Source organism: Carassius gibelio, chromosome B8 (assembly GCF_023724105.1).
Source record: "Carassius gibelio isolate Cgi1373 ecotype wild population from Czech Republic chromosome B8, carGib1.2-hapl.c, whole genome shotgun sequence".
Lineage (NCBI taxonomy): Eukaryota > Metazoa > Chordata > Actinopteri > Cypriniformes > Cyprinidae > Carassius > Carassius gibelio.
Window position 1 is genome coordinate 31023632 of NC_068403.1, and position 17239 is coordinate 31040870.

Sequence of the window (17239 nt, forward strand, 5' to 3'; positions counted from 1 at the left end):
TAATCCTGCCCTATACCAAAACAACAACCACCTTACTTACTATCAATAAGGAATTAGGAGTTTATCAAGGGAAAACTCTTAGTTATTGCCAAATATGTTTTCCCTAATCTTAAATGTTATCGTTCATGTTGCATGACAATTACAGTACAGCTTTAAATGTGTTAATTAATAGCTACAATAGTATTTATAAACATATTAAACATATATTGATTATTTAATTGATCTGTTTTGTATATATTTTATTTTCTTACCTTTCTTTGGAGCGATTACTGTCCACTTATAATTCCACTTCAAATGATATTGCATGCTACAGCCTATTCAAATTTATACATCTTTTCTGTTCTATTCTTGTTGATGTTATAATAATAATAATTATTATTATTATTATCATTATTATTATTATTATTATTATCACTGCATATCTTGTCTGGTTTAGAAGCTTTCATAGTCGACCGACCCTCTTCTATCGCTCAGCAAGCCTCCTTGTGATTGTAATTATGTTCAGATTCTCGGCCTCTGATTGGTCGAGGGCTGATGACTCACTCCTACAGGCCATTAGGAGAGGGCAGTGCGCGCTCAGGGAGGAAAATGAAAGCATCTTCCTCACGCACACAACCTGCACAACGCTGAATGTTACACATACGTAGTGACAGAAAAGAACACAAGAAGGTAAAACATACTCAGAACCACAGTCGCATTCCCTTCCTGAGACAAAGACATACTGCAACCAGCTATCGCCAATTCACCAATCACATAACCGACAACATAAAGACGGAGAAACACCGATCAAGAAACCGAGAAAAACAATCAAGGTAAGTATAAAAACCTATATACCGGATGATACATTACAAAAACAGTGTTTATAAGACTATAATACTATGCATGTATGAAAAGGCATTCATATGTAATGAAAGGAGTATTGAAATAATATGCTTTATATGTGTATGTAAATAAATATATGTGATGGGTTAAAAGCAGGTATATGCGTTGTTTGTTTGAGTGTGAAATGCAGCTGTATGCAGTGTGCAGCTGTTCTGTGATTTACTTATTTCGGGCGTGTTTGCAGAGCATATTGCGCAGTTCTAAATGGTTTTAATGGAGAATATGTTGTGTGTGTGTGTGTGTGTGTGTGTGTGTGTGTGTGTGTGTGAGAGAGAGAGAGAGAGAGAGAGAGAGAGAGAGGAGGATATGGGCTATCCGTTTTTTTTTTTTTTTTTTTTTTTTTTAATGCATCAATGCGACCCTAATGTGACACAATCGTGTGTGTTTAGTTTAATAGTTGGGTTTAGTGGAATTGTGCATTAAAATGGCTCAGGTGCTGTGAATGTATATTAATATAAAGCAGTTTGTTTAGTTGGTTTGTGTAACAACATGCGGTGTGTGCAGGAATATGTAATATGATATATTGGTATGTGTACTTTCAAAAACAAATGTATTCTTTAGTGTGTGTGTGTGTGTGTGTGTGTGTGTGTGTGTGTGTGTGTGTGTGTGTGTGTGTGTGTGTATGTACACATTTTTCTTCCATGTGTATGTTGCACACTTTCTGCAAATGGTGTTTATGGTGCAAGTCTTTACCTTTGAGTATTGAGATACTTGTGTGTGTGTGTGTGTGTGTGTGTGTGTGTTTGTGTTCATGCCTGCACAGCTCAGTAATAGAGTGGGTGGCAAGTGAGAGATGGTTCAGCTTGTGCAGGAGCAGAATGTGAGTGCGAGTGTGTGTTTGTGTGAGAAGCACATGAGGGAGAGATGCTGTGAAAACGGCTCACAGCGAGTGTTAAATGAGCTGATGTGAATTTAGCATGTTATCCTCCTCTTCATATCCTCAGTATGTTTTTTCTAGAAAATAAAGATCTTGTGTCTTCTGTTTTTATTACTTCTGTTTTACGTTGAACAGATGTTTCTGTTTTAGGGGGTCAAACATTTGTGTGGAGAGCTATTGGATAAAATCACAAGTTCTTATGTAACTTTTCAGTTTGGTGCATTCAATGTCCTGGGCAAAATGTAATTCCTAGTAACTGGGCATTTGACAATTTGCATACACTTTATTCAATGTGCAAAATTAATTATTATTTCATAAGGTAACAAGTGAGTGAAAAACAATACTGACCAAATTAGGATATAAAGTGCATGTGGTGGATAAACAATGACCCAACTCTCATTCCCAAATGAATGTACAGTATATCATAAATAAGGAAGCCTATGTTTTCATTAAGGTTAAATAATATTAATAAATTAGGGCAAATTCCAGAATCAGAGTGCTCTAATGAGCAGAGCATTGATGTAGGAACGTTGGAGGGAGTGGGGCAATTGTGTTTCATAATATAGCTAAACATACTGTACTTTGTGAGAAGAACAACGAAGGGCCGTGTCATTTACCCTTTATTTTAACTTAGTGTTACCATGACAACACCGCGCTGTCTACAGGTACAGGAACGTCTTATTTATTGATTTTAATATATTCTTTTCTCAATTTTGTTGACTTTCCATATATGTATGCATATACATTTCATGCATAATCGTAAAGTGCATAATATACATCAATATATACATCCAGTGAACAGGATGCATGTCCTGCTCCATGATGGAAACAGCCATCACTTACAGTAAAAATATACAGTCTTACTGTAGAAGGAGTTCTCACATTCAGAATTATCTCCATAACCTATGACGAGAGACAATAATCCACCAGAGACTCTTACCACACAAGTTTCAGTTCTGATTGTAATTTCCTCAGCAGGTTCATCCAGGGGAGACACCAGATACAGGAATGATGCACACGGTGGCCAAATATTCTCAAATGCAGAGTATAAACTCTGTCGCTTCTTGCTGGAAGCAGGCTTATTTGCAGGAAGGCATTTATGAGTGCCCATGGACATGCATGCGCCAGAATGCCTATCGCTTGATGGGCTGGAGGTGACAGAATCTAAAGATGGCACTGAGCTTGATTGACTACTGCCAAATCAGACTCCAACCACTATTCCCCAGGACTCAACCTGTCTCTTGAGAGAAGATGGTGTGTGCACTGAAACTTTTTTTGCACCCAGAGGAGAACGTGTTGCATCTCTGCAACATCATACTCTTCTGAGAATTTATTCTCAATCCCAGCCTTTGTAGGAATTGAAAATGCAACCGAATGCTGAAACACCAAGATCTCAGTTTTCACTAAAATCAACCAATGGTTGAGTTCAAGATACAGATGAATTTGTACGCTTTGCCACTAAAAGCAAACCTGAATAACTTGCTGTGCTTTTGAATGTTCTAAATATGTAAATATGCATTGCTCCGATCTATGAATGAATTAAAAATTAATTAACAAATAAGCGCATTGTGTATTGCTGTACACCTAAAGTGCTTTACAATCATGCAGAGTGGGGGGGGGGGGTGAAGGTCTCTCCTCAACCACCAACAGAGTTTAGCATCCACCTGGATGATGTGATGACAGCCACAGCACAACGGTTCCAGGGCAGTCACCACACACCAGCTTCAGGTGGAGAGGAGAGAGAGTCATCGCACCAATTAAGTGGATGGGGATTATTAGGAGGCCATGACTGACGAGGGCTGGTGGAGGGAATTTGGCCAGGACACTGGAGTTACACCCCTACATTTTATGAGAAGTGCTATGGGATTTTTAATGACCACAGAGAGTCAGGACCTTGGTTTAACGCCTCATCCAAAAGACGTTTATTTTTACAGTATAGCGTCCCCGTCACTACACTGGGATGTTAGGACCCACACAGACCACAGGGTGAGCGCCCCCTGCTGGCTTCACTAGCACCTCTTCCATCAGCACTAGTGTTCCCAGGAGGTCTCCCATCCAGGTACTGACCAGCTCAACCCTGCTTAGCTTGAGTGGGACACTAGTCTTGGGCTCCAGGGTGATATAGCTGTGGCATATGAGTGTTAAATATTGTGAAATCAGTCACCTGGTTGATTGAGTGTCATATAAAGTTTCTAACTCAGCATTCTTGAACACTACTGACACAAGTCCAGGATTGGATTTAGACCACCGATAGGATTTCTTCTGCACTAGAAATGCTCTCTGTAAAAGCCAGATACCCTTTTAGAAGGAAGCATTTATTCTATATCTGTTTCCAACAGGGAGTGAATCCCCAGCCCCAAAATCATAATCTCCTGAAAGCTGACTACAATGACATTGAAATTAGATTGACAGTGCATACATCTTTTTTTATGGATCAAATAATGGAAGATAACACATTAGTCAGAAGTTGCCACGTTGACAAATACACAGAGAGAGGTGTCAGGTGCTATATTGCTTAAGCCTTTATAAGAACTAAGAACTAAGTTGTTCAGTGCTTTGGCGCAATGCATTTTGTTTAAAGCACTATATAAATAAAGGTGATTGATTGATTTATAAGAGGGCTTTGATTGATCACATGAGCGGATATGCTTGCAGAACAGATATATTAATTTGTGTCTCTAATCAGTGTATGAGTTATGGTATAAAATTGTATTATAAAGAACTGTCATTGTGAATTTTACTCTCTTAGGGAAACTTACCCGCTAGGTACCATACCTGAACATGGCAGATTTGCTGCAGATGTTTACAGCAATACGAGCTGCTACAAAGGTGTCTTTAATAGTGAGAATCTTCTAAGTACCTTTCTTCAGACGTAGCATGTTGACCTCTACTCACAACATGGCATCAGAATCGCCATTGGCTAGCAATTTTTAGTTTACTTGCTAGGCTGTATGTGTATAAATATTATGTCTCTCAAGCGACTTGTTAAATGAGAAAAAGCATCAAATAGACATTACAAAAAATAGCTTTAGAGATTATTTAGATTATTATTTGATTTAGTAGAACCTTTATTACACATAAATTCTTAAGCCATGTTCACTTTACAAGCAACAGAAATGACAAAGCAACAATCTAATTCATTTATTTTGAGACCTGGCAATTTCCGGTGGCATGAAGGGCAGAGACCATTAGCGACCCGATGGGGAATGTCCAGCTGCACAACAATGTTTACAAAACTATTTGACAATGTTCACGGTTTCATATTATTTGTTGAAAAATTCAGGAATGAAACACCACTATGTTGCTTGGCCTCCGAGTCACTCTGAGTTCTGTCAGTCCCTCAACTCACCCCCAGTCAGTGCCATCCAGATGGTCTGATCCGTCTCAGGCTTTCCAGTTACCAGCTCCACAAAGGTGTGAGGATCCCCTTTTTCTTCCTCCAGCCTCCACCTCGGCCCTTGAATCCATCAGCTATGCCATGGGTCCATGCTCACTCATCTCCACCGTCTATGCCGGGCTCTTTCGTCCCTGTGCCTTGGTCAGTTGTCGCTTTGTCTCCACCATGGGATTTTGCCCGTCAATAAACGGAGACTTGACGAGGTATGAACAGATTTGACTTGCACAATGGCAAAAACATGACAAGAACAAAATAATGGAAAACAAGACACATGACCCACCATAACCAATAGGAACCAATAGCATGAAGACAAGAGGGCAAGGGAAGCATGACACAAACAATAACAAAATAAAAGACATGAAAACATGAACACAGACAAAACTCAAACATGAAACGCAACCCATATTACACCCCCCCCCCCTCTAAGTGTGGCTCCAGATGCCCAAACAACAAAAGCCCAAAAGTTCAGGAGGGTGGTGGAGTGGAGGCATAACAGGGGAGGGACGGAGGGCCAGGCTCGTGAATCACAGGCAGGTTTAGAGTGAATTCACGGTCATGAGTGGCCTCAGGAGCAGACTCATAGACAGAAGACATCTCAACAGCGCAGTGTGTAGCCCACACACTCAAAATACGACACAACACTGCCATTACTGGAAGCACTGGGGTCACGGGAACAGTCTCTGTGACAGCCATGAAATGGCGAGGCCGGGGACTCTGACGTGGAGGCCATTTTGACTGGGAACTCTGGCGTGGCGGGTATGACATAATCAGACTCAGAAATTGTAGTCATGTCAGAACTCTGGAATGGCGGCCGTGTTGTGACGGGACTTTTGAGGATCAGCTGCGACATGACAAGACTCTGGCAGTTCAGCTGAGACGTGACGAGACTCTAGAAGGGCGGCCAACTTGTGAAGGGACTGTGTGTGGCAGCCATCTTCCAACGAATCTCTTCAACTGCAGCCATGTTGTGGAGAATCTCTTGAGAGACCGGTGTGATATGAATAGGCACTGGCTTGGCAGACCTAACGTGATGACTTGGCATAGCAGGCATGACGTGAGCAAACCCTGACATATGAGCAGGTTCTGGAGTAGCAAGCTTGATGTGCACAGACTCTGGCTTAGCAGGCATGGGATGAGCAGGCTGCGTAGACTCTGACGTGACATGAATAATTCCAGACATAACAGTTGGGATGTGAAAGTGCTCTTGTGCGGATGGTAGAGAAAAATTACAGGGTTCCTCATCAGCCATCCCAACAGTAACAGGTGAACAAGCCAGCAACAAAGTATAGCCAATATATCTCTCCAATGACCAACAAATCTTTCCCCCAGGCAACTGAGAATGAATGGTTTCATTTAAACCCACTCGAAAAATGTCCTTAAGCGCGACATCATTAAAAGTCACCAGATAACGAAGTTCACAAAAATCACTCCCATAACCCTCTATAGGCCTGTCACCCTGATGAAGACAGAGGAGCTGTAAAGCTGCAGGGTTCATGGTAGCGGTCGTATATTCTGTAAAGCGTAGTCCACTGAAGGCGAGCGTAGATGAACTCAAGTGCAGTTTATTTACAAGGTGCAATCCAAACATGATCCAAGCAATAAACAAAGACTTGACTTGACTTGCCGAGGTATGAAAAGACTTGACTTGACTCACCAACAACAGGTAGATATGTTAATGCATGACAGCGCACAATGGCAAAAATATGACTACTTATAACAAACAATACAGGTCACATGACAAGAACAAAGCAATGGGAAACAAGACACATGCCTAAGACAACCAATCAGAACATGACACCATAACCAAGAGGAACCAGTAGCACAAAGACAAGAGGGCAAGCGAAGCATGACACAAACAATAACAAAATAAAAGACATGAAAACATGAACACAGACAAAACCCAAACATGAAACACAACCCACATTACAGTAATCAGATTTCTTTTGGATTCCTTTAAGTCACATAAGGAAATAAAGTAAAAAAGCAATATCAAAGTGATTTTATTTAATTTTGACTTTAAAATTAAAACTAATACAAACTACAGTAAAAACTATTTGATTTTTATCACTATTTTTATTTCTTTAACATGTACGAGTAAAAAATAAATAAAGTTTATACACAACATTAAAGAAGTTAAACCACACACACACATATATTAGTCTATTTTAAAATGAGCGTGTATGTGAAATGCTGTGATCTTTATTTTCCGTGTTGTAGTCGGACCAGCTCATTCGAGTCCGAGGCCAGATCGAGTTCAGAGAGGGTTGAGTCTGAGTCAAGATCTATAGAAATCTTCAAGTGTATGTAAAATGTTTGGTGGAAACAATAAAATTGGCACCATACTCATACAGTGTATTAAATATGACATGGCATGTACACTGTATTTTATTTATTTGATATAGGTTTAAAAAATATTATCAGTTAAAGGTAAAAAGGCCACATATCACAGAATGTTTCTTTTTAAGAGACTTACTGTAAACAAACTCTTTTTGGCTCTTATATGCAAACTGTTTGAATTTTTCTTAACTCCTTTTTAATGGTTAAATTTAATTGTATGAATTAAAAAATCATGTCTAATTAATTAAAATCATATCACATATTTTTTCACAACAATTTATTAAAAGTTTAACAAAAATTACATGTTTAGGGACCTATGACATGTTTTATTTTCTCTTCACTGTATGTTTTATTGTTATCTAATTCTGTGTTTTAGCATGTCTAATTATTTAAATGCATAAAACAATTTAATTTTTTTATTTTTCTTAAAAAAGCCTTATGATTTTTTTCCCCCTCAGAAATTGTTGTGTATTTACATTTTTTGTTTCTGTTTATCAAATGAAGACACAAAACATTCATTTAATTTTTCTTTTAATTATTGATAAAGAAGCAAACTTGGTTTCACCTGTTGTTGTGAGTTGTGAGTTGGAACCATAATTTCCTCTTAATGTGAAGTTGGATGTGGATGACGTGAGAGTACAGGTTGATCCATTGCCATTTACCCCATTATCTAATTCTGAGATTTTAGCTGATCCATCTAAGCGGACTCTTGAAAACTGGAACTTGTAGCCTAGAATTTTTATTTCTAAATTATGTGAAAATCATCTTGTTTACTCACAGAAAACAATATATTGATATTGAACACTTTTTGTTTGTAAAAGTCATATGCGAGTAGGCATATGACTTTTGTTTTTCACTGTTCATTTTCTTATTCTCAGAGGCTTCTCAAATTAGTGTTTTTTTTTTTTCTTTGTATATAGTTGTAAATAAGGTTTTGGTTGGTGCTTTCATTTGTGTAAATTATATTTCCTTTTGTATATAAAGCGAACCACTTATTATGTCAGTTGTCCTTGTGTCATTCTCCCCCAGTACTCCCCAGAGACCAAACTTATAGGGTTGTGTTCATATTTTTTTATGTACGTCTTCCTCATACCTCTATGTCATCAGAAGACGTAACATCTTTAAATTAAACCGCACTTTTTATTTTGACAGGTTGCCATGAATACCTTTACAGATCTGTGAATGTGTTGTGACGCTAGTTTTACTCAAATTAAATGGTCAAATGTGACCCGTCACGGAAACCAGTGACACAAGTCGGCAGCACAACTTTCGAGCAAAATGAGAAAGAAGCTTTTTTTTTTAAATTGGTGATTTTCGTTTTTTGCAGAATCTGTTAGTTCAGATCACAAAGAAGCCTCTCCGTGTTTGAGATAGCAGTATTGGTATATTTAAAAGCGTACATTTTGAGGTTGAAATCAGGTTGTTTGTCGGAGATTCTAGCACGCAGTAGGGGCGTTTCATTGTCTGTCTGTATTTCCATACTGGATAAGCTGGCTTTTGTTTCATTTGTTATTGCCACACCCTCTGAGGGAAGCGTGGCTACTTAGTATGCAGCGCTCTGGCCGGCTGTAGCTGATATCAAAATTCAGTGAAGATGGACGGCGCAAAGATGAACTCAGACGAGCTGAACCGTGGTCGTTACACCGAAAATGTTTTTAAGTACTTGAAGACAATCCGGATGCTTATGAACAAGCGCTCACTGATTCTGAAGACGATCTGAGCGACGATGAAAGCGGCATAATAAGACTGTATAATATCCTTAATCTACAACTGAGCGAAGATGAAGACGAGGAAGAATGTATTGGACTGGCATCAGACGAGTTGGACCGTAAGAAATCAGAGGCTATATCGATAGTAACATTTGATGGGGATAAAGACAGAGAAATGGGGAAAATCCGTAACATTTAGAGGCAAACAGACACACAGTGCAAACTTCGGATCTGCAAGAATACTTTTCTGTTTCTCATGGGGTGAGTTTCCATAAACATCAAAGTTTGTCGTTTTGTGTTCATTCTAAGAACACGTACACGTTATCTCATGTTTAGTCCATGTTTAGACCTTCCCATATCTACCTATTGTTATTAGCTAGCTCATCGGTTATCACAGAATCCTGTTAAAAAAAGTCCTAATGCTACACAATGAAATCAGTTCACAAAGTTTTATGTAGAAAACCAGCAAATAACAAATAAAATTAGCATCAATATGTACATTTTGTTTACATAAACATTAAAATAATAACATTAAATATGATGGCCACATTTGAAAGATTAAAGATTTTTTATAAAAAGACAAAAAAACTCACATATTTCAGCCTCTAAATCATTTTTATAAAAGTAAAAAAAGATAAATTACTGACATTTACAATGCACATTCTCCTTTATTATTAATAGTATGCGGTCCGATTTTTCCCGTTGTGTCTGTCGTTGCTATGCAGGGGGTATAGCTTATCTAAATGAGATGTAAATGAGCCCCATCGTCACTCGCAGCAGTGAGAACAGGTGAGATCTGCACAATCTTTAAAGGCTATTTTCTGCTTTTTGAGCTTTTTTGAGTGCCTACCTTCAAATGGCCACAACTTCTCCAAATAATATCAGATTTCCATGTGTTACACATCGTTGGAAAGCTTGGAGACTACACTTTCAGAATCTGTGAATAACTCAAAATGCCCCAGAACCGACTTGTGTCCCTACTTTCTGTGATTGGTCACAAATGCTTATGAAGTGACTCAGTGCAGTTCTGGAGATGTTGTTCATGTGTTTTCGTCCTCATTTAGTGAGACGACAGATGCTGAAATCACCGTGAGCGTCACATGCGCTTCAGTGTGTGTGTACTAAATGAAGGAGCGCTTCTGTGCCATTCATTAACACAGGCACGCAGAACATGCAGGATTCATATTGAAATATACTTTTCCATCTTAATATTTACAGTTACTAGTCCATATCTTGATTTGATGTTAGTGCAATGATCTACTTTTGATTAATTAATTCTAATTTTGACACATTCTGTGACATTCCTCGTTAAACTGTAAATTCCGTTTTATTGATTGGATTCTGCATTTTCTGCATCGCAGAAATCATGGGGCCCTACATTCATATATCAATTTAAAGAAATATTAACATACAGTAATAATCATCAATATTTTGACTGGGACTGGAGTGGACTCGAGGAGTCCATGACAACACCAAAACCATTAAAATACGGTCTCAAGTCTGAGTTCAAGACCGAGCCCAAGTCTCAAATACTCAACACTGTTTATTTTATTGACTGATCTGGGGTGTGGGGACTCTTTCCAGCTCATTTTTTCTTCTAGAAAACATACCCACAACTGCAATCATGCACACCATGGAATTTGAAATCACTAACAAACACTACATTTTAGCTAACATTATTTCCATGCTATGCATTTGGTTCCCATGGTTATTGGTTCCGATGGCCGTCTAGGAGGCAAGGTCTTCACTTGGATCAGTCTCTGTGGCTCATCTAGTTGTCCTGGTCTTTCCTGACATTCAGGGCTGTAGACCTATCTTTACCTACCTCTACCCTTTTTGCTTGACCCTTGAAACAGTTTTGTTTCTAAAGCAAATAGGTGTGATTGACCATAATTATCATTGTGATTTACATCTGAGAAGACAAAGGCCCACACAATGAGGTGCATAATGAGCCTTTCAGTCAGGTTTGTGACTGAGAGAGAAGAGAGTTACAAGAAAGAATGTCTGGACAAAATAAATGTATATATTTTCATGTTTGTAGTTTATTTAGAATATATTTAATTACCCCACAAAATAATTTGAGATTCATTTGCAAGTGCAGATAAACAGTTTATTAGGAACAATCAAAGCTGACTTTCAAAGCTTTTTTTTTTGTTGCATCATTACACTAGTAACACAATCCTTTAGAAATCCTTCTAATATTCTGAGTTCTACAAAAAACTAAAAGAAAAAAAACTTTGAAAAAAAATGTAACTTTGAACTTTGATCACAAGAATAAATTACATTTTAAAATATATTCAAATACAAAGTAGTAAAAATATTTCACAATTTTACTGCTTTAGCAAATGCAAATGGGGTGTTCGCATATAATGAAGATAGATATAATGAAGGGAGACATGAAAGACAGGACATTGCGTTGTTTTCATATGGATTACTTTATCACAGAATATTTGTTTTATATAAGACTTGCTTTGTTTATAAGTAGACATGTCAAGCTTTCAATACAATAGGTGGCCAACCAGAATGTGCTTTCAACTGCTGCGAGCACCACCACTGTAATAATTTTCTTCCAAATACAATAAATTTGAACATCTGGTACGATACTTGGACATTTCCAATCGGGCAACACTGTCTGTTGATGTTGGGCTCGGGGAGGGAGAAACATCCTCATCAGGTGTAACGTTAGGCCTTGTGTCTGGCTGTCCATCAAGCCAAGGTTTTTTGCTAAAAAAATTAAGAAAGGAGCTCTGCGACATATTGCTAGCTAATCAAAAATTATCTGTTTATATCATAGACTGCTGGGGTCACAGTCACAATGTTCAGTGACGTCACAGAACTGCCAGATTCAAACAGCTTTCGCGCTTTGGCTCAGCGCTTGTAATATATCACAATTAATATGCAGTGTTTTCAACCACATAATGTTTATTTTAGGTTTCATACATTTAAATATACATAATCACTAGTAAAACAATACATTGGTAGTTTGTAAAATACACACCTATGTCTATGGAAGCAGCAAAAACTATCTAATCAAATGTAATTTGCAGACGTGTTTTATTCATATATCAGACACACATAGCAGAACAATACATTTTATTCTATTCTTCGTCCAGTTCAACAGCCACTTACTTTCATGTATTTCGGGAGAAACTGGGGAATTCAAGTGCTGTACGTTAAATCCGGCTGACAGGACTCTGAACTGCAGCGCTCATCTTGTTATAGATCAAGATAATTTATAAAGGGTTTTAAACCAAGAATCTGAATATCAGATAGTTGACATGGTAAGCAAGTTTGTGTATATATTAGTGTATATATTTAAATAAAAAATGAAAAACTAAATAAAACGAATACCGGTACATCTGTTAGTGGCTGCGGTGTCACGTGACAATCATGACGCGTCGCCATGGAAACAAGGGGTCACTTAAAATATTTGTAATTTACGCGTGAAAGGGTTGATTTAAAAATATATATTTTTTCTAACTAAACAACAATAGCCCAAGTTTAGTAAACTTTTTTTTTATTGAAACTATAAAAAATAATTCTGCATCGAAAAAATAATAATGAAACACACACCTAGGTAATTGTGTTTTCCAGTCAGGCTCCAAAATATATCACCGCCTGCCTGACGGGGGATCATGAAGTGTGATGAAAGTGACGAAAAATTCCTGACATGATTCTCGTTGTTCACTCGTTTGAAGGGGGGAAACGGATCGAAGTTGATAATTTGCACTTGCTTCAAAATCTTGCCGATTCAAGCGTTTAAAACCATTCGTGTGCGTTTGGGGCTTGCGCGCACTCGTTCAAAGCACGTGCTGAGAGCAGCATTTCAGACAATGCGTGTACAAAGAACTGATTCATCTTTCACATATCGTAACTTCTGAACACATACACACACAATTATCTAAAAGGGGGTGTGTTTCAAGATACGCAATGGAGTAGACCAAACTAAACAGAGAGGGAGGGCAAAACACTCGTGCAAACAAAACACCCTCCTTCTCGGCCACGTGATCAACTCACTCATTTATTTGAGTAGAAAAGAGATGTAATATTATGATTTCCGTCATTTTATATATATATTTTTATAGCGCTCTTCTAGACACTCAAAGCGCTTACATAGTCAGGGGTATCTCCTCATCCACCACCAGTGTGCAGCATCCACCTGGATGATGTGACGGCAGCCATAGTGCGCCAGAACACCCACCACACACCAGCTTACTGGTGGAGAGGAGACAGAGGTCACACACTCTTTTCGAAAGACATCCTGGGATTTTTAATGACTGCAGAGAGTCAGGACCTCGGTTTATTGTCTCATCTAAAGGATGGTGCTTGTTGACAGTATAGTGTCCCCGTCACTACACTGGGGCACTAGGACCCACACAGACCACAGAGTGAGCACCCCCTGCTGGCCTCACTAGCACCTCTTCCAGCAGCAACCTAGTTTTCTCAGGAGGTCTCCCATCCAGGTACTGACCAGGCTCAGCCCTGCTTAGCTTCAGTGGGCAACCAGTCTTGGGCTCCAGGGTGAAATGGCTGCCGGTCAAGGTCAAGGTCAAGGTCAAAGTCAAAGTCAAAGTCACCTTTATTTATATAGCGCTTTAAACAAAATACATTGCGTTAAAGCAACTGAACAACATTCATTAGGAAAACAGTGTGTCAGTAATGCAAAATGACAGTTAAAGGCAGTTCATCATTGAATTCAGTTATGTCATCTCTGTTCAGTTAAATAGTGTATGTGCATTTATTTGCAATCAAGTCAACGATATCACTGTAGATGAAGTGACCCCAACTAAGCAAGCCATAGGCGACAGCGTCAAGAAACTGAAACTCCATCGGTGACAGAATGGAGAAAAAAACCTTGGGAGATACCAGGCTCAGTTGGGGGGACAGTTCTCCTCTGACCAGACGAAACCAGTAGTTCAATTCCAGGCTGCAGCAAAGTCAGATTGCGCAGAAGAATCATCTGTTTCCTGTGGTCTTGTCCTGGTGGTCCTCTGAGACAAGGTCTTTACAGGGGATCTGTATCTGGGCTCTAGTTGTCCTGGTCTCCGCTGTCTTTCAGGGATGTAGAGGTCCTTTCTAGGTGCTGATCCACCATCTGGTCTGGATACGTACTGGATCCGGGTGACTGCAGTGACCCTCTGATCTGGACACAGACTGGAACTGGTGGCCACGGTGACCTCGGAACAAGAGAGAAACAGAGAAATATTAGCATAGATGCCATTCTTCTAATGATGTAGCAAGTACTAAAGGTGTTATGTGAAGTGTTTCCAGTTCCGGATTACCTAATTAATGCAGCCTAAAAATCCTTTAACGGATTTGGATATTAAAAGCATATTAGTATGTTATGTGTTTGCCAGGTTAAAGAGATGGGTCTTTAAACTAGATTTAAACTGCAAGAGTGTGTCTGCCTCCCGAACAATGTTAGGTAGGTTATTCCAGAGTTTAGGCGCCAAATAGGAAAAGGATCTGCCGCCCGCAGTTGATTTTGATAACGTTTTTGATTTTGAGAAATTAGTGGATGTAGAGAAGTATAATGTCAAAGGAGCTCATTCGGTAACACTTTAGAATAAGGTTCCATTAGTTAATGTTAGTTAACTACTTTCGTTAACATGAACTAAGCAAGAACAATCCTTCTACAGCATTTATAAGTCTTAGTTCATGTTAATTTCAACATTTACTAATGCATTATTTAAATATTCAAAAGTTGTGCTTGTTAACATTAGTTAATGCACTGTGAATTACCATGAACTAACAATGAATAACTGTATTTTCATTAACTAACATTAACGAAGATGAATAAATACAGTAATAAATGTATTATTCATTGTTTGTTCATGTTAATTAATACATTAACTAACATTAACTAATGGAACCTTATTCTAAAGTGTTACCGCTCATTCAATTACTGAGTTGCTAAACCATTCAGGGCTTTATAAGTAATAAGCAATATTTTAAAATCTATACGATGTTTGATAGTTTGATAGTGCAGCGATGACAAGACCGGGCTAATATGGTCATACTTCCTGGTTCTAGTAAGAACTCTTGCTGCTGCATTTTGGACTAGCTGTTGTTTGTATACTAAGTGTGCAGAAGAACCACCCAATACAGCATTACAATAATCTAACCTTTAGGTCATAAATGCATGGATTAACATTTCTGCATTTGACATTGAGAGCATAGGCCGTAATTTAGATATATTTTTGAGATGGAAAAATGCAGTTTTACAAATGAGTAAAGTAACAATTTACTTTATTAAAGTCATGCCGAGTCAGCAATGTGCAACATATGCAATAATAGTATTGCAACCAAAGCCGGTGTTAATGATGCATTTGTTTGGATGAGTGTTTTGCCCTCCCTCCCTGTTTAGTTTGGTCTACTCTATTGCGTATCTTGAAACGCCCCCTTTCACGTCGTCTAAAAAACAGAGAGAGAGATACAGATTTATCCGGTACAGCGAATTTCGATACTTGAAAGATGAATTGATTCTCTGCACGCGCATTGTCTGAAATGCTGCTCACAGCGCATGCTTTGAATGAGTGAGCGCAAGCTCCGAACGCGCGTGAATTGTTTAAAACACTTGAATCAGCAATATTTAGAAACAAATGCAAACGATCGGCTATGATCCGTTTCACCCCTTCAAGCGAGTGAACAACGCGAAGCAAGTGAAGTTAGGAGTTTTACATCACTATTCACGATAGCCCATCGGACTGGAAAACACAATAGCCCCAAGAGGTGGGGCTAACGATTTTGCGAGCCCTGCACCTCAGATCTATTTGTGAAACACTAGTTTCCACACTGGTTTCGTTAAACAAAATAAATGATTATTTTAAAACATTGACTCAAAAGAATTATGGGTTCACTAATCTGATCATGAACTTGTATTACCAAGCCCTAGGTGTGTTTTACCGGGCCGCAAAGAAATATAGAGCTGAGTATCATCAGCATAACAGTGAAAGCTAACACCATGTTTCCTGATGATATCTCCCAAGGGTAACATATAAAGCATGAAGAGTAGCGGCCCTAGTACTGAGCCTTGAGGTATTCCATACTGCACTTGTGATCGATATGATACATCTTCATTCACTGCTACGAACTGATGGCGGTCATATAAGTATGATTTAAACCATGCTAATGCACTTCCACTGATGCCAACAAAGTGTTCAAGTCTATGCAAAAGAAGGTTGTGGTCATTTGTGTCAAATGCAGCACTAAGATCCAATAAAACTAATAGAGAGATACACCCACGATCAGATGATAAGAGCAGATCATTTGTAACTCTAAGGAGAGCAGTCTCAGTACTATGATACGGTCTAAATCCTGACTCGAAATCCTCACATATACCATTTTTCTCTAAGAAGGAATATAATTGTGAAGATACCACGTTTACTATTATCTTAGACAGACAAGGGAGATTCGAGACTGATTTATAATTAACTAGTTCTTTGGGGTCAAGTTGTGTTTTTTTGATGAGAGGCTTAATAACAGCCAGTTTGAAGGTTTTGGGGACATATCCTAATGACAATGAGGAATTAATAATAGTCAGAAGAGGATCTATGGCTTCTGGAAGCACCTCTTTTAGGAACTTAGATGGTATAGGGTCTAACAAACATGTTGTTGGTTTAGATGATTTGTTTATACAATTCTTCCTCTCCTATAGTAGAGAATGAGTGGAACTGTTCCTCAGGGGGACTATAGTGCACTGTCTGATGTGATACTGTAGCTGACGGCTGAATGGTTCCAATGTTATCTCTTATAGTATCGATTTAAAAGTAAAGTAGTTCATAAAGTCATTACTGCTGTGGTGTTGGGAAATGTCAACACTTGTTGAGGCTTTATTTTTCGTTAATTTAGCTACTGTATTGAATAAATACCTAGGGTTATGTTTGTTTTCTCCTAAAAGAGAAGAAAAGTAATCAGATCTAGCAGTTTTTAATGCTTTTCTGTAGGATACGTTACTTTCCCGCCAAGCAATACGAAATACCTCTAGTTTTGTTTTCCTCCAGCTGCGCTCCATTTTTCAGGCTGCTCTATTTAGGG

At 38.5% G+C, this 17239-nt stretch overlaps 1 protein-coding gene across 2 annotated transcripts in view; it reads left to right on the top strand.

Moving 5' to 3' along the window:
- Window positions 1–581: 581 nt before the first annotated feature.
- Window positions 582–17239, top strand: part of prickle2a (prickle homolog 2a) — a 107603-nt gene continuing 90945 nt past the window's right edge. For both annotated transcript variants that reach the window (XM_052562898.1, XM_052562900.1), the window contains exon 1: window positions 582–812. The gene's annotated coding sequence lies outside the window, so the exon portion shown is untranslated. The remainder of the gene's footprint in view (window positions 813–17239) is intronic.